General features: G+C 33.6%; 1 long non-coding RNA gene and 1 pseudogene across 2 annotated transcripts; both read left to right on the forward strand.

Annotated features, from left to right (window-relative positions):
• The window catches only part of LOC120202685, a 35,380-nt pseudogene that overhangs the window by 5,654 nt on the left and 6,639 nt on the right, over positions 1–23,087 (forward strand).
• LOC120202676 lies at positions 17,088–18,842 on the forward strand. Of its 2 annotated transcripts, XR_005523747.1 has the most exons (4): positions 17,088–17,398; positions 17,534–17,594; positions 18,046–18,218; positions 18,761–18,842. It is a non-coding gene; the product is annotated as an uncharacterized LOC120202676 (long non-coding RNA). The 2 variants fall into 2 exon arrangements; XR_005523746.1 differs by having other exon boundaries at positions 17,088–17,594.

The following is a 23,087-nucleotide window of genomic DNA, read 5'->3' on the forward strand; positions in this document are numbered from 1 at the left end:
TTAGTCCTCCAAGGTTTTGCGTATTTTTACATTCTGGCCACTAGTTCACTTTTATTTGTTTCAATTTTAGATTCTTAATTGCTGATTATTTTAATTTGCCCACCATTAATGTTTTAAATTTATTTCGAATTAATTAATGTTGTTTTCTTTTTATTGCAATTTAATCCTTAGATATTCAAAAAAAAATTTGCTTGTTTAGTTTTATTTTAATGGGGTTTGTCATTCTAGTTTTTTATTTAATTAGTTTTTTTATAGAATTTGTCCCTAGATTAGATCTTTAAGCCTAAAATTTGATATAGTAATTAGGATTTTACCTTAGTTTTAATTAGGGAATGATTCGATTTGAGTTTTCGCATAAAAATATCCAATTACTCGAGTCGGTTGTTTGAATCCGTAGTTTATTAATCTTCGAATAATTTTAAAATTATTTTAATTTAATTCATTTCTTTTAATAATTATTAGGGCTTTGATTTGTTGGTTAATCCTTTAAACTTTAAATACTATAGACTTAGATCCTTAAGGTTTAGACTTTTACATTTAGATCTCCTAATTGTAGTTATTTTTTTATCCGTTGACTTTTTAGTCCCCAAACTCCGATTAGAGCTTTAAAATTGACATAATAAAATAGGTTAAATAGAGCCTCCACTTTTAGATAGATTTTAATGTAGTCCACCTAATTTAGGGGATAATCCAAGTTGGCCCTCGCGTAAATGCTCAAGGGACCACCTTGATTATTCGATTTAATAATCAGTCTGAAAATAAAATAGAGTTAATATTATAACCTACACATATAAGTTTGAGCCTTTAGGTCCTTTAACTTTCATAATTTGACACTTTAAGCTCGAAAGAGCCTTAATTACTTTTAGTTTAATTAGAATAAATAAAATTTGTTTGACTGTATTTTATTTTTAACCTAAGGCAATGTTCACTTATTAGGGAATTAATAGTATATCTCCCATAAGTATGCTCAAGGGGTGACTACTAGTGATTCCCGAAATAAGTCGACATCATCTTCAAAACCGCATCATGATTTTTAAAATTGAGGCAATGTCTGGTTATTAGACACAATAACTGATCTCCCGCGTTTATGTTAGGGGGCGAATGCTATCGGCCTTAATATAAGAATACCCTTTTCAACTTTTTGCACCCATAATGATTTTTAAATTAAATAAAGATCGAACTCAAAATTTCTGATTTTAAATATAGCGTAACTAACTAGGTACCAATTTTTGGGCGATTGTGGGGGTGCTAATCCTTCCCCAAGTGTAACTGACTCCCGAACCCGATTTTTGGATTTTCGCATACCTTAAAACTTGGTATTTTGATAAAAATAAAATGTTTTATTAAAATCACTCGATTTTACGGTGTCCCAATCGCACATTAAATGATTGGTGGCGACTCATCACATTCGAAATTCTTTTCAAAAGAGAAAACTCTCGAGTCGATATCAGTCTTTTCTCCACCCGGGTGAAAAACGGTGTCGACAGCCTTACGACTCCATTGGGGATTTTTTAAACAAATTAAGAGTCGAGCCACTAGTTGGTTACCCTATATTTACTATTTTGAAAATTACGAGTTCGATCTTATTTAATTTATGGTTCATGATGTTATTTCAAAAGAAAAAAATAGATTTTCTCTCTTGTTAATGCTTTCGCTTCCATGAAATTATTTAAGAATGTTGCTTATCATAACTCTAAACCCGAGCTCTAACCCGGTTCACCTAAGTAGGGAGAAACGTCACACCTCATGAGGAGCATTGGGCTTCCTTGTATGGGTTTGATAAAGTATCTCTGGAAAGCATCCTAAGTTGCCTATCCAGATATCAGATCCGAGGTACACTTTTAGTGGTATGATCCTCAGAGCTAAACCCGATTCATAAATATGTAATGGGCCAGAATTGGGGACAACCTTAGCATGTTTTAAAATTGATCGGGAACCTTTGCTAGAACCCCACCACATATAGAGAATTTAGTAAACCTACCTTGCTAGAGCCATGTTTATATCCTAGAAGAACTAGAGTGCATGTAGTTAGGATTTTAATTTTCTTTGATTGTTTTATATCCAATCCTTTAAATTTTTCTAATTATTCTTTGAGTTTTATGAATTATTCTAATGTTACTAACTTGTTACTTTGTTTCCTGATTTCATGTATCATTTTCATTTTCATGTCATATCATTGCATAGAAGGTATTGATTCCCAGATTACTTTGTTACTTAAAAAGAGCTTAAGGAAGCAATATCTTCTGATGGGACTGAGAACGCGATAATTGTTCAGACCTGGTCTGAGTATGGGCGGACACGGTTTAGGGACAATATTACCGCTACCAAAGAGTCAGTTTGGTCGGAAAAAGTGATTGTCAGTGTCAGGAAGGCGTATTTGTCTGAGTTATTGAGAATTTGGACCAGTTGGGATAATAATGAAAAGGTACTGTTTAGAGAGGTATACGATGACATCGTCGAGTTACTGAGGGTACCGATAGATGCAGTTGTGGTTCAAGCCTTGGCCGAGTGTTGGAATCTGTCTTACCGTTGCTTCACTTTCGGTAAAGTGAACATGACCCTACCTTGGAAGAATATACGGATATGCTAAACATCCCAAATGTTAGGAGGCATTCCCTTTTACACCAAGGCGATCAGACCCAAGGGGTTCACAACCAAGATGATCGCACTAACGGGAAAGACCAAGGAATGGGTTGAAGAGTACATTCACGATGAGGGGATCTCTTGGACTCAGCCGAAGAGCTTGATTTATGAGCAGACACCATCCAAGAGGAGGAGAGATTATTTCGCGCTCGCAGTATATGGTTTGCTAGTTTTCCCAATGAAGGAGGATCATTTCGACATCACCTTAATTGATTTTGTTGAAGTCATTTCCATAAAGACAAATCCTGTACCAGTCATCCTAGCAGAAACATTCTTGTTACTAAACCAGTGCAGATGATCGGGGGGAGGTCAGTTAGCTGGTTTTGCATCGTTGTTACTAGTTTAGTGGTGGATTCACTCCTGGATAGTCGAGAAAGGTTGGGCTCGAAGGTATCAGTCAGATTTCTCTCCTCTAATGGACTTCCTCGACAAGTGCCAAATCCTAGAGCATCACAAAAGGAAGGATTGGGTTAAAGCCCTCCGAACATAAAAGATACTAAAATAGTATAGAAAGCTTACTGGTTGCCCAAGGAGGACGTACTATACAGGTGCGACAATGATGGTTTTACGATGTTGCACGGGCTATGGGGAGCAGTCGATTATACTCCATTGATAGCACTCTGACAGTTCAATACCCAGCAGTTCATAACAGCTACCCACTAGCTAAAAGATGCAGAGTTTTCTTTCTCTACCCCGAGTTACCGGGAGCGAATCTCGAAGATCACACGGCATGATAGAAACCCCACTTTATGAGCTTGAAGATGATAGAGCATGGATTTACGCCAACCTATGAGGTTTGGAGGTCGTAGAAGATTAATGACAACATACTGAGGCCGAGTTTGGAGGTTAGTTGACCATGGAGGAGTGATTGAGGAGGCTCCCAACTGAGGATGAGCTATTGAGAGAGGAAATTTGGTTGATGAGTCTAAAGAGAGAAAGAACAAATAAGTTTCTCGGATGAAAAGAAAATATGGGAGCTCGAGTTGATTAAGAAGGACGGGGTAATAAAGTAGTTAGCCAAAGAAAAAGAGAAAGTCCATGAGAGTTTAAATGCTCTGAACCAGGATTTCAGGGACATATAAAAGAACATGAAAGCCCAGGTTCTACATCATACCACTAAGGCCTTAAAAATAAAACTCGATGGGGGTAGTTTGAAGCGCAAGAAAGAGACAAGAGGAAAAGAAATGAGCCATACAACACGCTCAGAGACTGATAGAACAAAGGGATGAGGCTAACCAAGAATTGGTACAGAGGCGAGCACCGATTGAGCAGCTCGAGTCACAACTAATTAGCATAGAGGAGACTTTTCAGAACCCTTACAATAGCAACATGTTCCTTCTTCAAAGAAAGAATGAGGCATTGAAGAAGAGGTTAGCGGAGTTGGAGGGAGGAGAGTTGATCTACTCATCCGCATGAGAGATGGCCAGGAAGGAAAATAAAACCTTAAAAGCCAAGATTGCTGAGTTAGAAGTCACGGTACAGAGATGCCATCAGCAAATACAACACCTAGAGGAGAGCCAACCACTGACTAGTCCAGAGCTGGGAATTGCACTACGAAAGCTAAGGACACCATTCAGAGGTAGCATGAAGCAATGAAGAAGGCTAGCGGTATTGCTTTCCAAGTCTACGAGTTGTCTGAAGAAGCAGCTGCCCTTAGAGTTTTCGTGATCCCAGAATCAGAGGAAGAGCGGCGCATCATAGAGTTGATGATAGAGCTCAAAAGATTAGGGGATAGGGCTAGATTCTATTTTAGTTCCTTGTTGATGTACTCTCTTTGCCTTAGACACTGTGTGTTGTTGAGAACTTTTTATGAACTAAGTTATTTTGGAATCAATATCGGTTTGCATTTGCATTTGCATTTTCATGTTTTTCCTAATGATTAAATCTTAATGCTTGTATTAAATAATTCATTCATTTAAAAATTCACCAAATAATAAAATACATTTCCGATCATTTGTAGTGATCCTGGCATACACCTCACACCCATACGGTACTCGTAAGTCAACCAAAAAAATAGAGGAGACACTAGCCCGAATTAAAAAAGACCAAAGAGAAGCACAAGAGGAAATGAGGGAGAGACTAAGTAAAATGGAAGCGAAAATGGCAAACTCACAAGTTGGTCTACTGAAAAAGATTGAAGACATATTCAAGAAGCAAAGGACAAGGTTGACCAACCAGCGTCATACGAGCAAGAGCCCTCGCATACCCCAGGTTTTGGACAGGGATCGTCACATCCTACTTGGTTACATTCGACCCCCAGCACCCATCAGGAGTTACATCGGACCCCCACATCCTCCCGGTTTCACCCCAGTACACATTTCTATTAGTTTGCCAGCTCTACAAGAAACTCACCCCAAAATCTACGTGGCTAATCAACAACACCACACTGAGCCCACATTCCAAATGAATTACCCACCTGCTGCTAGGGTAAGGCCTATCGAATTAGGCGTAGAGGAGCTGCCACCCGACTTTTATGAAATAGCAGAAAAGAAAAAGGCCAATAGCGAGATAACCCAGCAATTGAAAATTCTAGAGGAAAAGGTGAAGTCAGTATAAGTGAAGCCTTTCTACGGAATGGACACAATGTAGCTAAGCTTGATTCCTGATCTCATACTGCCCCCAAAGTTCAAAGCACCAAACTTCAAAAAATACGACGGGACCACTTGCCTATCTGCTCACCTCACTTGTTCTGTAATAGAATGACGGGCTATACTGAGAATTAAAAGCTCCTGACACATTACTTCCAAGATAGTCTAACTCGATCTGCGGCCAAATGGTAGAACCAGTTAACTAAATCCCATATCAAATCATGGAGGGATTTGGCCTGGGTATTTTTGGAGTAATATCGTCATCTCACTAACCTAGTACCTGACAGGTTGACGTTGCAAAATATGAAAAAATTACACAGTGAAACCTTTAGGCAATATGCCCAAAGGTGGCGTGATATGACATCACAAGTGCAACCCTCATTACTGGAAAATAAGGCTACAATTATTTTCTTGAATACCCTTAATGCTCCGTATCTGGGTAACCTGTTAGGAAATGCTACCAAGAACTTTGTTGACTAGGTCATTTCCGGTGAGTTAATTGAGAATGCCATTAGGAATGGTAAGATTGAAGGAGGAAAAGGGTCAAAAAAGCCCTATTTTAAGAAGAAAGAAAGCGAGGTGAACCACGCAAGCACTTACCAAAAGAACTACGCGACCAGTGTTGCAATTACCTAACCTAAGGCATAAAGGAAAACACCCATGAAAATAGGGGCCAAGAAGGGAGAATACGAAACCAGCTTTCTCAAACTGCCAGTGTCGTACTCAGAAATCTATGCCTCACTCTTGAAGGCATATTTAGTACGCCCCTACAAGTTGACCACACTGCAGCCACATTACCCTAATTGGTATAATGCCAACGCCCACTGCGAATACCATGCAGGGATCGTTGGGTATGATATCGAGAATTGCTCAGCTTTTAAGAGGTTCGTACAAAACCTTATTAACACTGGAGATTTGGAATTCAAAACACCAGCTGCGAACGATCACCCCTTACCCAAACACGGGGGGCAAGGAGTAAATATGGTCGATGAAAGGGAGATCAAGATGACAAAGAGAGATTTATCAGAAGTCAAATCTTCTCTCAGTTGGGTGTTCAGGCAGCTATGTGTATTGAGAATGATTGGAGGTAATCCCGAATCGAGGTCATTGGGATGAGAAACATAATGTGAATATCACCAAAAGGAGAACCATGACATCCAGAGTTGCCACGAATTTCGAAGATTACTTCAGAAGATGATGAACAACGGGGATGTGGAATTTTCCAATAAGGAGGAGAACCCACGAGAGATGCATGTCTATATGACGGATGACTCTGACAAGATGATGGGGATGAGAAAAACTGTGGTCATCAAAGTTAGACCAATACAAGAGAGGTCATCGTCAATAACTTCTATGGTTGTGATTACAACTCTGTCCCCCTTCCCATTCAAGGACACATGACAGGTTCCTTAGAGTTATGAAACCAACGTATCAATACCGGAGGGGACAAAGATTTCTGAAAGAATAAGCAAGGAAAATAAATTGATCTCAGAAGAAGTAAGGTGGGCCACTTCACAAGAAGCGGAAGATGTTACTCACCCGAGACGTCCACCGAGGTAGACAAGACAAAGGCCAAAGCCAAGGCAGTAGTAGTGAAAAACAATTTCAACGAAGAGCCTCCACAGATCATTAATGAGCCTGTGACCAAAGCACAAGGTTGTGAATTCCTGAGATTTCTAAAGCATAGAAAATATAGTGTAGTGTGGAGCAATTTCACAAACAAAAGGCAAAAATGTAACACCCTCAACCCGTATCTAACCCAGATATGAGTCCGAGGTGTCACATTAACTTTTCAAATCATATACTTGTACAAAATCGTAAAATATTTCAACTTATATTAAATAAAACAACATAATTTACATAATTTTAACCAAAGAGTTTACAACTTGATCAAAGCATGTCCGACTCAGATATTTAATTACATGTCAACTACAATCAATATAAAAAGTATATACAATTCAATTCTTTTCTGATATGATCTTTGGAAAGAAGAAGCTGACCTGACTTGACTTTCATATTCTTGCTCCTTTTCTCGAAACCTACGTGTGAAACACTTACACGCTAAGTCGTTAACTTAGAGAGACATATAAAACTTATAATGGAAACTTAAATACTTAACAATACAAGAACATTTCATACCATCATATCATACAAAACCATTTAATATTTCATATAACAAAATGCATATATACACATATATCATTATTATCATCACCAACATTCTTATCATTATCAATATTATTATCATTAATCCCTTTTATTAAATAATCTTGTACCTAACATTTATTCACATTATATAATACATTTCATATAGTAAAACACATAACACCGTATACAATTTATTTATGTTATCTTTTTTAATAGCCCATGGTACACTTTTGAGAACTAAAGATATGTGAGTGCATTGAGGTTGTGCACAAATTCCATCACCACAGCTCGTATAAATTGCACTGAGTGCCATATAAAATGTCTTGAAGGACCGTGTAGAAATGTCCCGAAAGAACATGTAGAATTGTCCCGAAGGACAACATATATGTCCCAAAGGACCACGTAGAATTGTCCCGAAAGACCACGTAGAATTGTCCCAAAGGACCACATATATATCCCGAAGGACGCGTAGAACCCTCGAATCTTTATATGCCAACTATACCCTTAGCTCCCATCTCACATACTATGGGCTTTACTATTTACATCATTTATTCTCTTTATTTCACATACTCAAGAAATCATATAAATCGTGTCTTATATCATAAATAATATGTACATGTAATCACATAGCTTATTATCTCGTAGCTCATGTCAATCTTTCATATAGTCATTTAAATTATTGTCTTATAACTTATATCTTGATCTCTTATGTTCACATATAACATGTAGTATATAGAATATCATATAAACTTATACATATACTCATGTATACATTTCATATAGTCTGTATATTAATGCAATATAGCTTATCTCACATTTTTACATAATCACTTATATTACATTAATTGTATACTAGTTTCATATATTCACTTAGGTCAGTTTCTCATAGCTTGTCACATAGGCATATATTCTCATAACTTTTTATCGCCTAGTTCTTATAACGTTCTTATATGATTTCATATATCCTCCACTTATAGCTTGTCTTACATGTTCGTATAATCACTTATGTTAATATCTTATAGCTTATATCCTATTCTGATATTATCATATAGGTCGAGGCTACTTAGCTTATCTCACTTTTCATTAAATCACATAAGTTAATTATACCAGTTCACATAAATCTAATTCATATAACTTATACCTTGTTATTATATATTCACCTATATCATTATCACACAAGATAACATAAAACACATAGTTCATGAATAACAATACATATAACACATAAATATGTATTCATGTACACAAATATAAACCATATAAACAATAGTATTATATTCATAACATCATACAATCAAAGTATTGGAAATTGACTCATCGCAAGGCTTATTTCCATAAAACACCATATACAAAATATTATGTAGTCACCTTAGCCTCACTAGTCCAAGCAACATATTTATCTCTTTCTTGATCGATCTTATCTCATTGACTCATCTGGTACTTGCTTTCGTTCGATATCTACACGATACATATTATAATCGATATGGATGTCTTAATTTGAATCACTATTAATCAATCGTCTATAACATAAGCAATAAAAAACACTTAATTCACAATTTCCATATGACTAGTATCAGTACCCAAGGTACAGTATCGATACTTCTACTCTATGGTATCGATACTATACTTCAGTATCAATACCCAATTTAAATTATGGAATTCATCTTCAAAATGGTACCTATACTTGCTAACTAGTATCGATACACCTCGTATGGATACTGCTCCTTTGATATCAATACATCTTGAATAATTTATAAACTTTTTGCTTATGGTATAGATACTGTTCATCCAATATCGACACCGATACCCAAATATCATCCATTTTCTCTTTGAAGTATCGGTACTGAATGAACAATACTGATACCCTTTGCTCAGAATTTTCTTATTTTAACCTGAAAATGAACTAAACTTACTTAAATCTTCCCCTTTAACATGTTTTTAAAACTTTAACTATAGTATACTTATTAAAACTAACTTATAACACTTTAACACACTTTAACATACAAAATTCCCATTGAATACTTAGAACAAAAAATCATACTAATTATTCAACATGTTCCAAATCCCTTTCTAACACTTTAGATTTCTTATTTCAGCTCATGACAAGTCAAATTTAACCTCAACCTTCATTTATAAACTCTTTCTCAATAATTCACTTTAAAGCCCCTCATATTCAATCTCCATAATTTGTAATTCCTTTAGTTTCTACCTCTCTTTTAGCTTCCTTAAGCTTTCTTAACACTCCAAAATCAAAACCAATTCTAAACTGAAAGGAATATTAAATTGAGATTAACTTACCTTATTCATGTAGTCACGAGAAGAGAAGAAGATAGTTGAACCCCAATTCTCAAAATTTTCCCCTTTTTCTCCTCCTTCTCCACGTGTTTTATATCCCATAAAAGGAAAAAAAATTCTTCTTATGAAAAGACCATAATACCCTTCCACTAATCCAAATTTGATATCAAATCATACACAAAATTCTACAATAAATCTCTAAACTTTTCAATTTATTCTAATCAAACACTAAGTTTTGAATTCTTATATTTTGGTCACTAATTCGATTTTTGGGATGTTAGAATTCTCCCCCTTAAGAAAATTTGTCCTCGAATTTTCACTTCACACAGAGATGGGAAACTGTCTACACACATCCTATTCATATTCTCATGTTGCTTTCACTACTTTATGATTTCTCCACAAAACTTTAACCAATGGAATTTCTTATTCGTGAGCTGTTAAACTTCATATGCCAAAATTTTGCACAGGTTCTTCCTCGTAGATCAAATTAGATTAAATTTCTATGATCTAATTTCTCTGTACCAAATCTCAATATTTCAACTCAAACCAACTTAATGGTGTTCAACATTTCTTTTATGCAAAACTTCACTTAAAACTATCTTGATACCTTTCTTAACTTGTTAACATACCACTTGTTACAAACAACCCTAATTATAACTCTTTCTGTTGTATGATAACATTCATCTGGCTTTATTTCTTTAGTTCTCCCCTTTTTTACTTATTTTATATTTAAGCCATAAGAACTTTTCATCTTACTCTTAAGATTATTAAATCAATCCAGTAACAAAGGCTTTAATTTAATAATACAATTCAAACATTACCTATCTTAATAACAAATTTACGTATTCAGAACTCTCAAAATAGAAATGTCTTTAAGTTGTTACATCAGTCACTAATTTAACCTTTCGCAGTTGTAATTAATAATTGCCTTCGATTTCCAAGAAATTCAATCCATTTTCTATCTTTACACTCCTTCGATTCTATACTTACTTTTGATATTTAGAAAATCCATATATATATACAACGTCATACATCATGTAGATAATAGTGTTCTATCAATACGGTAACCTCAATCATTGCCAACTCAAAATCATGAGTCATATGATTTCTTTCAACATTCTCAAATCGCTTTGCAACATAAACTAAACCTTTATTCTTATACCATCTTCCTCTAAATTACAATACATATATTCTTTTTATCATCTCAAAAATAACATGCCTGACTTTAACAACTTGATAAGAGAGAATTATAATTATTATCTCTTTGATTACATTTACATGACCAAGAAGAATAACCTTAAATAATTCCATGTCACACTTAGATAACTTAGCCTGAGCTTTCCTTCTGATCTTTTAAACTCTATAATACTCACCCCTTGTATAATCCTTTATAAAACTTGAATAATATGCTTAACTAACTATCTGTCTATGCATGGATACAAATGCTACTATGATTTCAAATTCTCGAGACCTTATTCAAAGGTTTCCACCACTTTGGGGCAACCTTAAATCTTTATCAGATATAATTAAGGCATATACCAAACTTATAATCTATACCTCATTACAACCCTTTTCATACTTGATCCTTTAAACTCCATCATTTAATTCCTTAGCTATTTATTCATTCACAAATCAAAATCTACTTACAACATAAGTCATTTATTCATAGTTAAATACCCTTCTCATATCACTTATACTCATCTCTAATTACCAATCTTTATCACATCTTCATAATCTTGGTAGTCAACACTATTTACCCAAAACTTTATTCTTTATCATTTCTTATACTTGTATTTTCTCCACTTAATTAATCAAGTACCATATTCAAATACTCACTTAATCCATTTAAAATTCTTCTTCTACTTCAATTTACATAATTTCTAATAGAATTTTTACTCCAATTCACAAAGTTTATCTTTAAACATGACTTATTATCAATTAACCATTCGCAATTCCTTATTCCATCTTCTAGCACCATACCCTACTAATTGAGTGTGTCTAGTTCTTATTGAATTTGATCTTCTGACAGAGGATACAACTAATTTATACTGAGTCTGAAGTTGAAAACCAGAATCTATTTCTTTCTCTGATGGTGCTGAACTCTAAGAAGCACCAGTTCTCTTAATCATCTGAAAACTTTGGTATACAAACCTCTCATTCTGAGCTCTCTCTAGAGGTTTAGAGCGATTAATCACTTCTTGATAAGGGAACAGTTTCAAAACCATTAACACTCCTTTAGTTCAGACACAACCCTCAATAACCCATCACATAAATCCCTTTTCAGTCAGAATTAACTCAGCAACAAATCTACTTAGCTTATTAAACTCACATTCATACTCATGCACAATATAATTTCTTTACTTAAAGCTCATAAGTTCTAGCTTTATTTGTCTTATAAACTTATCACCAATGTACTTATTCTCGACCTCTTCTACAAATAATAACCACGTCACTTGATCTTTTAACATTTTCATGGTGACATTTGTCCACCATACTCTAGCTTACCCACATAGTAACAATACTACTCCATCTAACTTTTTCACTTCAGAAAAGTGAAAACCTTCTAACATTATCTTCACATCAATTGACCAAAGGTCCGCAACAACAGGACCTTCCTCAACTTCACATTTGAACTCGAGTGCTCCTAACCTTTTTAACTCTTCGTTTCTCTCCTTCTAAGAGTTGAAGGAACAAAAGATTGGAAACGTATAAAAATAGCATTCCACATTCTAAAAACATCCCCTAATCTTGTACAGACACTCTCTGAGGTTTCACTCTTTACTCTACTTGACCAGGGCAGGTGAATTGGTACTACCTTCAGGTCTATTGTCTCCCACTTCACTTCGGAAACTCTCATGGTCATACATCTAATATAACCTAACAATTCAACTCTATTAACAAGACAACACACTCCTTACACTATCATATCATAAATTTTCCACTTTGTGTTGGCATGTACATATTTTAAAACACACTTGATTTTTGTTTAAGCCTAGAATCGACTAAACCTTAGTTCTGATACCATTAAATGTAACACCCCAACCCATATCTGACCAGATATGAGTCCGAGGTGTCACATTAACTTTTTAAATCATATACTTATACAAAAGTGTAAAAAAATCAACTTATATTAAATAAAACAACATAATTTACATAATTTTAACCAAAAAGTTTACAATTCGATCAGAGCATGTCCGAATCAAATCTTTAATTACATGCCAACTACAATCAATATAACAAATATGTACAATTCAATTCTTTTCTGATCTGATCTTTGGAAATGAGAAGCTAACCTAACTTGACTTTCATATCCTTGCTCCTTTTCTTGGAACTTACGTGTGAAACACTCACACGCTAAGTCGTTGACTTAGTGAGGCATATAAAATTTATAATGGAAACTTAAATACTTAACAATACAAGAACATTTCATACCATCATATCATACAAAACCATATAATATTTCATATAACAAAATGCATACATACACATATATCATTATTATCATCATCAACATTCTTATCGTTATCAATATTATTATCATTAATCCATTATATCATATAATCTTGTACTGAACATTTATTCACATCATATAATACATTTCACATAGCAAAACACATAACATCATATATAATTTATTTATGTTATCTCTTTTAATAGTCCATGGTACACATCTGAGAACTAAAGATATGTGACTGCATTGAGGTTGTGCACAAATGCTATCACTACAGCTCGTATAAATTGCATTGAGTACCATATAGAATGTCCCGAAGGACCGCGTAGAAATTTCCCGAAAGACCACATAGAATTTTTTGTGAAGGATCACATATATGTCCCAAAGGTCCGCGTAGAATTGTCCCTAAGGACCACATATATATCCCAAAGGACCATGTAGAATTGTCCCGAAGGACCACATATATGTTCCAAAGGACTGCGTAGAATCCTCGACTTTTGGCATGCCAACTATACCCTTAGCTCCCATCTCACGTACTATGGGCTTTACTATTTACATCATTTATTCTCTTTATTTCACATAGTCAATAACTCATATAAATCGTGTCTCATAGTATATATCACATGTACATGTAATCACATAGCTTATTATCTCGTAGATGATGTCAATCTTTTATATAATCACTTAGATCATTGCCATATAACTTATATCTTGATCTCTTATGTTCACATATAACATTTAATATATAGAATAACATATAAACTTATACATATACTCATGTATACATTTCATATAGTCCATATATTAATGCAATATAGCTTATCTCACATTTTTACATAATCACTTATATCACAATAATTATATACTAGTTTCATATATTCACTTAGTTCAGTTTCTCATAGCTTGTCACATAGGCATATATTCTCATAATTTATTATCACCTAGTTCATATAACGTTCTTATATGATTTCATAGATCCTCCCCTTATAGATTATCTTACATGTTCGTATAATCACTTATATTAATATCTCCTGGCTTATATTCTATTCTTATATTTTCATATAGGTCGAGGCTACTTAGCTTATCTCACTTTTCATTAAATCACATAAGTCAATTATACCAGTTCATATAGATCTAATTCATATACCGTGTTATCATATATTCACCTAGATTATTATCGCACAAGATAACATATAACACATAGTTCATGAATAATAATGCATATAACACATAAATATGTATTAATGTACACAAATAGAAACCATATAAACAATAGGCTTATATTCATAACATCATACAATGAGAGAATTGGAAATAGACTCATCACAAGTCTTATTTCCATAAAACACCATATACAAAATAATATGCACTCACTTTAGCCTCACTAGTTCAAGCAACACACTTCTCTTTCTTGATCAATCTTATCTCATTGACTCATCTGGTACTTGCTTTCGTTCGATATCTATATGTTACATATAATCGATATGAATGTCTTAATTTGAATCACTATTAATCAATTGTCTATAACATAAGCTATAGAATTTACTTAATTTACAATTTTCGTATGAGTAGTATCGGTACGCAAGGTACATTACCGATACTTCTACTCTATGGTATCGAAACTATAATTCAATATCGATACCAATTTAAATTCTGGAATTCCTCTTCAAAATCGTACCGATAATTGCTTACTGGTATCGATACCCCTAGTATGGATACTACTCATTTGGTATCGATACTTCTTGAATAATTTATCAACTTTTTGCTTATGGTATCGATATTGTTCATCCAGTATCGATACCCATCCCAAATATCATCCATTTTCTCTTTGAAGTATCAGTACTGAATGAACAGTAACGATACCCCTTGCCCATAATTTTCTTATTTTAACCCGAAAATTAACTAAACTTACTTAAATCTTCCTCTTTAACCTCTTTTTAAACCTTTAACTATAGTATACTTATTAAAACTAACTTATAACACTTTAACACACTTTAACATCCAAAATTCCCATTGAACACTTAGAACCAAAAATCATCTAATTATTCAACATGTTCCAAATCCCTTTCTAACACTTCAGATTTCTTATTTCAGCTTATGAAAAGTCAAATTTAACCTCAACCTTCATTTACAAACTCTACAACAAATTTATCAATTTATGACGAAATTTCTATATGACGCTACATACAACGTCACAAAATATACTATATTGGTGACGTTTTTTTAATTTTTGTCACATTTAGTGATTGATGGTATATCTTTTATGATAATTTTTAAAATGGTAATTAATTTTCGTCACTATATGTTTGGAGCCAAAATTTGCCTCCAAAAAAATAAGTGGAAAACTTTTCAATGACGTTTAGATAAAATGGAGACGTTGTAAAATCGTCTCTAATGAAATAGAAGTATCAATGACGAATTCTTATTATGACGATTTGACTTTAATTAGTGACATGGCAAATTTGTCATTAATAATTTTTATTCATGACATATTGATTTGTCATATTTTATAAGATATAAAAGATGACATTTTTGTGTGCCACAAAATAGGTTTAATGTGACACAAATAGTTATTTATCACAATCACTTGTCTTTTATATAACAATTTTAAATCAAGATATTATATCATTTAATGTTAGGTATCAAGAATTAACCAAAATATTATCAGAAAAAACTTTATTGGCATCTTAGATGCACTACTAATTCGAAATCTTATTAGTAATGATTTTTCAGATGTTTTATTTTTTTTGGATTTTTTAAAATTATGTGTTCTATATATTTATATTTATATGTATATATGTATGTATGAATATTAGACTTTTTTATACATACATTTATGTATATGTATATTAAAGATCTCTTTCATCATTAAAAAAAATCTTTAATCAATCATGTCAAAGTTGAATACTAATAACATAATCATAAATGTTGCGCACAAAAATCGATAGTAAAAGAATTAATTGGGTTTAAATTTAATTTTTAAAATATTAATTGTGGAATTCGAATTAAATTAAAGATTTTGTAAAGTTTCTATGGCCAATTCATAATTTTTAGATTACTCAAGCATAGAACCTCTAATTTTACCCCTCTACTTTATATTTCAAAAAAAAAAAAACGTTTTGTGATTGGCAAAATTATGTTTTGTGGAAATATAAACGTGCACCTTACCATTGAGTTTAGGGTGCGTAAAATTTAACTAAAAAAATTAAAATTTTTCAATTCGATTTGATATAAATTGACTCATAATTTCATAAAGTTGATTCAACTTACAAAATTTCAAATAAAGTTTGAATCATAAAATAAGAATCGAATAACTCAAAATTTTTAGTAATTAATGGATTCTTTTTCAACTTCGAGTCGTCTCTTAACTCTGTATGATATAAGTATATAACATATGAAAAAATATGGATAAATATATATGTATATCGTATATGGTTATAAAATATTACATAAATTGAAATCAATTAGTACTATAACATTATAAATATTTACTGTTAAATTTAAAGATAAATTCCAAAAAATCAATTGCACTTAAATTAATTTCGAATAAAATCATAGTTATAAAATATTACACGTCAACTCAAATCTTTTAATTGAACCGGAAACAATCTATACTCACCCCCTAATTGAACCAACAATTCGATTTTGATTTAGATGCAAAACTTTTTTTTCTTTCCTCTTTTTATACATTTTTTCATTTCTTTGATTACAATCATAATAATATTAATAGTATTAATAATAAACTGATTAAGACTAAATTATGAAAATAGAAAAGAATAATTGTAAAAAAAAGCAATCAAATATATTAATTAAGGACTAAATCAGAAACGCTACAAACTAAGGAGAACCAAAGATGTAATTACCACGACACTAAAGAAAACGTGTTGGTCTAGCAACTCTTTATCTTTCCTTTTTATATATTTTGTTTTTATATTTTTTTTATTTCCCCTCTTAATAAAACCCTCTCTTTCCCATTGTATTGCGTCGTCGACCATGGTATCGGCCGCCATTAGCAGAGCCGTTGAACTCAAAAAATGCACCAACATTTCTGTTGGGCCTCTTAATCACAATTTCAGCCTTGGTTTCAATGAAAAACTCCTCAATTTTCCCAAATTAGTCGCAAACGTTTTGGGTTCTTACTTATGATCTCCGCCTTCCGCTGTTCGATAGAGCCCATCTTTACATATGTTGATCCTTTCACTGAATATAGAATCCCTACTGTTGGGATTGGCCTTTCATCACTTTGATCACACGAAAGTGGCAACGATCGGAGGTACCTTTTTTTTCTTTGATTTCTCCATTTTCACTTTTTTTTTTTCTTTTTACATACTTTGGTTTAAGGTACTACAATGTTTTGGAGGGTTTGTTTTGTTGGAGCGGTGATGAATTTGATTGATGATGAGTGTAGAGTTGGGAAAATGGATGGTGGTGGACGATGGGTGTGAGACGCTAATTGTTGGATCGTAAAGGTCAGAAAATTTCATGGACTAATTATCACCATCATGCTTCTTCTTATTTTGATGTTAATAGTTGTTTTTCACTCTTTTAGAATTAATCTATGATTTCTGAAAATAGTTATTTGACAGAAACATTATTGTCTTTATAAGCAATTGGTTTGATAGCTTTTTCTGTATTTTGATTATAATTCTTAACCATATATGAATGCCACTTTACGAACAGTGTGTGACAACAAATGAGAAAAAGGTATAGATAAAGTTTATGACCCCATATTCTCTTCAATAATTTTAAATTTTGTCAACTAATTATTTGTTCTTATCAATGGAATCATCACTAGGATACTTGTTGCATGTAAAAGAATTTTTTATGTCTTATTCCCATGATTAGTGTCTCTCACTTTTTTTCCTTTCTTTCTTTTACTAGAAACGAGAATGATTGAAACTACTATTGGTTTGCCTGCAGATTATGACATGATTAACGGGTCCATCTTCATACTACTAGCGTATTTCAAAAAGCTTTTTTGATGAGTTCTTTATGGTATTTCGCTAGAATTTCCAACTATTGCAGCCTGCTTGTGCTTTCTGCAACAACCATGGTGGCTGGTCTATCTTTTTTCTCACTATTCAATGTGTCAGGTATTTCTCTCATAACATTGTTTTTATATATAAACACAACTAGAAATCCTTATGTTCTTCATCTTCATCATACAATAACTTTTCTGATCCAATCTGTTGTGATTTATTGTATGTGGTTTTGTGCTGATTTTTCATTGACAAATATGGTTTTGTACTGCTTTTGACCATTATTTTTCAAATGCTCTTGTCGTGTGATTTACTTATTGTTTTAAAGTTTTTGGATATTTTTGGTATCTCCAACTTCTGAGTATTGAATTTACATTTTATAAAATAATTATATCTCATATATTGGCAAGAGAAATTAAAAAATAGGTAGGGTTTAATTAAAAACTTTACAAATTTCAATTCTCTAAGGAAGAACATTACCCTTGATCTTCGATAGTTCGTTTATCATTTAGGTATTCTATTAATAGTGGAAGTTAATTAATTAATACTTTAAATCATAATTTTTAATGACTTGATTTGTTCTCTGCATTATCATCGTGCATAATTTCTTTTATGGTTTTCCAATTTGTTAACCCAGTTGTTTTTTTGTTTTTCAGTGTTTAAAATGGAGATGGACTAAAGCTTGGGCAGTAGGCATAGGAGCAGTGGCGGTAGTAGCTTGGATCGGGACAGACATTTATCATAATTTATAAATTATTATGTACTATATTGTAATTTATAAATAGTTATGTACTTTATTATAATTTTTATTGTAATTTATAAATAGTTTTGTACTTTATTATAATTTATAAAAAAATTGTAAATTATTGTAATTTACAAAAAGTTTTGTATTTTATTGTAATTTATAAATAGTTTTTATGTAACTGAAATTTATAAAATGTTGTCCTTTATTATAATTTCCAAAATGTTTTGTCCTTTACTGTAAATTCTAGAAGTTTAGTCTTGTAATTTATGGGTTTTATTTTTAATAAAGAAATTGTAATGATATTTTTTCATCATTAATACAATAAAATTGTTATATTATCAGTGACAATAATAATAATTAATGACATAATTTTATATTATTTCATGACATAGTTAATGTCATTGAATCCAAGTTATAATGTGACATTATGTGTTAACGTCACTATATGTTTAATAATACGTCACAAAAATATATATATCGTCACATTTGATATTTAGTGACACACCTAGCGTGACGTTCCCTATGACTTCAACTTTTACGTCACAAAATATAAATTGTGACGTAAATGTAAGTTTCAGTGACAATATTTTAGATTTCACAAATAAATAAATTTATTGTAGTGAAACTCTTTCTAAACAATTCACTTTAAAACCCGTCATATTCAATCTCTTATAAATTCCTTTAGTTTCTACCTCTCTTTTAGCTCCCTTAAGCTTTCTTAGCACTCCAAGAATCAAAACCAGTTCTAAACTGAAAGGATTATTAAATTGAGATAAACTTACCTTATTCATGTAGTCACTGGAATATAATAAGATAGTTGAACCCTAATTCTAAAAAATTCTCTCTTTTCCTTCTCCTTCTCCACGTGGTTTATATCCCATAAAAGAAAAAATCCTTTTTATAAAAAGAGCATAATACCATTCCACTAATCCAAATTTGATATCAAATCCTACACAAAATTCCACAATAAATCCATAAACTTTTCAAGTTATTCCAATCAAACCACTAAGTTTTTAATTCTTACATTTTGGTCACTAACCCAATTTTTGGGATATTACAAAAAATCTCAATTTTGGATCTCTTGTCAACTCAGAAGTACACCAGAACACCTTGCTAAAAGTACTTAACCATACATTTGTCTTGAGGATATCTCGACGTATAAATTGGACCGAATCGTAGGACACATAGCTGTTGATAACTACATCACCTTCACTAATGATGAGATCCCGGAAGAAGGAATGAGGTCCATCAAGGCTTTAAATATCACGGTGCATTGCCACAGACATGTCTTATCAGAGGTTCTGATAGATAACGGGTTGTACTGAACATAATGCCTTTGGCTACACTGCAAGGAATGCCCGTTGATAGCTCACACATGAGAGCTTATCATAACGTCGTCAGAGCGTTTGACGAAACCTAGAAGGACGTAATGGGAAAGATAGAAATACCCTTGATGATCGGACCTGCTATTTACAACATTGACTTCGAGATAATGGACATCCACCCGACATACAACTGCTTACTGGGGAGATCTTAGATCTACGCGGCGGGGGCAGTTCCTTCATCCCTACATCAGAAGTTAAAATTTGTAATTGATGGGAGGTTGGTCAGCATCGGAGCTGGATAAGAAATCATAGCTTCTCTCCCTATACATCGACGTCAATGAAAATGCCTTGGAATGCTCATTCAGGGCTTTAGAATTTATCAACGCAACGTGTTTGGTCGAAGGAAGCAGAATTCCATGCCCCGCACTATCAGATTGTACTAAAATGACAGTGAGGCAAACCCTAAGAAAAGGAGCAAGAATCGAAAAAAGACTGGGAAAAGATCTACCAGGGCAAGTACGACCCATAACTATTGAATGAAAGGGAGACCATTTCGGGCTCAAGTTTAAGCCCACCTTCCAGCAACATGGCTAAGAGCTGAAGAAGAGGGTTGAGGCAAGGAAAACAAGATTGAGAGGAGAAGACGTCCCCGGGGAACACATGTCCTTCCCTCTTCTAAAGAACTCTTTCAAATTTGGAGGAGTGTACGATACAGAGCTGCAACTGGCTAGTGCCATCGAGATCGTAAGGCTGACAAAAAAATAAAAGTGGATGGGCAAAGCTCTGAATGAACTGTCAATCAATATGATTACCGGGGGCAACTAACCTGAAAAGTTTCTAGCTGAAATTCATCATTGCTTCCCTGGTGAAAAGCTCGACGACTGGATAGTCGAAGACCTCCCCGTAGTTTTTAGGGTCAATCCAAAGTAATTCCCAAAAATAATTTGTATTAGCATCTGCAAAGTATCTATTGAACTTTTTGAAAAACTCAACGATTATCCAATCAATCAATGAAAGATACTTTTTTTCTCAATGGCAATCACTTTCATTCTTCACATTTTTGCATTACGTTCTTTGCATTATATTCTTTATTCTATATTCTTTATGCTTTACTAACCAAATTTCATGCAGATGCCACAATAATACATAATTGTTCCTGGGGCCAGTTACAAGATAGATTTCGATCGACCTTTGTGTTTAGAAGAAGTCAACGAGTACGAAGATGAAGAAAACTGTGAAGTCCCTAATGAGCTATTGAGATTGGTGGAAAGAGATGAAATACAAATTCTACCCCACAAGGAAGAAACAGAGCTCATGAATATGGGGATAGTGAAAGTACAAAGAGAAGTAAAAATTGACACTACCCTATCCGCAGAAATAAGGCTAGATTTGATAAGTTTTCTCTAGGAGTTTAAAGACATCTTCGCTTGGTCGTATCATGATATGTCAGGGCTAAGCACTGATATAGTGGTCCACATATTGCCCATCAAGACAGAATACAAGCTAGTTCAACAAACTCAAAGAATGAAACCGGAGATGTTATTAAAGACTAAAGAGGAAGTAACAAAATAGATCGATACAAGTTTTCTTCAGGAGGTAAAATATCTCGAATGGGTAGCCAATATAGTTCCGGTACCTAAAAAGGATGGGAAGGTCAGTATGTACATGGATTATCGAGACCTTAATAGGGCTAACCCAAAGGAAAATTTTCCCTTACCTCATATAGTACCCTAGTGGACAATACTGCGGGGTATTCTTGGTTTTCCTTCATGGATGACTTCTCAGAGTACAATCAGATCAAAATGAACCCTGAGGACATGGAGAAAACGACATTTATAACCGTGTGGGGAACTTTCTACTGCAAAGTAATGCCATTCGGGTTGAAAAATGTTGGGGCAACTTATCAAAGAACCATGGTGACTCTATTCCATGACATGATGCACAAGAAAATAGAAATGTACGTGGATGACATGATTTCCAAGTCCCGAACGGAAGAAGAGAATGTACAAAATTTGAGAAAATTGTTCCAAAGATTAAGGAAGTACAACTAAACCTCAATCTAGCCAAATGCACGTTCGAGGTTAAATTAGGGAAATTATTTAGCTTCGTGGTAAGCCAGAAAGGAATTGAGATCGATCCAGATAAGGTTAAGGCAATTCAAGACCTTCCATCACCTCACACACAGAAAGAAGTTCGAGGGTTCCTGGGAAGGTTAAATTATATATCGCAATTCATTTCTCAGCTGACCGATAAGAATGCCAGGAGACACTGGAAATTATCAAGGAATACATATCCAATGCCCCCATATTAGTAGCACTAGTACCCGACAGACCGCTGATTCTCTACTTAACGGTTTTCGAGAATTCAATGGGATGTGTACTAGGGCAACATGACGAGTCGGGAAGAAAGGAAAGAGAAAGTTATTACTTGAGTAAGAAGTTTACCAATTGCGAGACTCGATACTTACCGATTCAAAAGATTTGTTTTGCCTTAGTTTGGGCTACCCGGAGGCTCATACAATACATGTTATAGCATACCACGTTGTTGATATCGAGGATGAATCCAGTGGAATTTTTGATAGAGTCCCTTACTCTGATTGGAAGACTAGCTAGATGGCAGATGTTGTTATATGAGTTTGATATCGTCTATGTGAGCCAAAAGGCAATAAAAGGAACTACCATAGCCGAATTTCTTATAGGTCGTGCCTCAGAGGACCATGAGTCTCTGAACTTCAATTTCCCAAATGAGGAACTGATGTGCATATCTACCGATGAAGAGAACTCCGGGGGAAATAAATCTTGGACCTTATACTTTGATAGTGCCTCTAACACTTTAGGAAATGAATTGGGGCAATGTTGATTTCCCAAAGGAGATGTACTATCCTTTCACAAGCAGATTAGAATTCTTATGCAC

This window comes from Hibiscus syriacus, unplaced genomic scaffold (assembly GCF_006381635.1).
Source record: "Hibiscus syriacus cultivar Baekdansim isolate YM2019G1 unplaced genomic scaffold, ASM638163v2 tig00009003_pilon, whole genome shotgun sequence".
NCBI classification, from domain to species: domain Eukaryota; kingdom Viridiplantae; phylum Streptophyta; class Magnoliopsida; order Malvales; family Malvaceae; genus Hibiscus; species Hibiscus syriacus.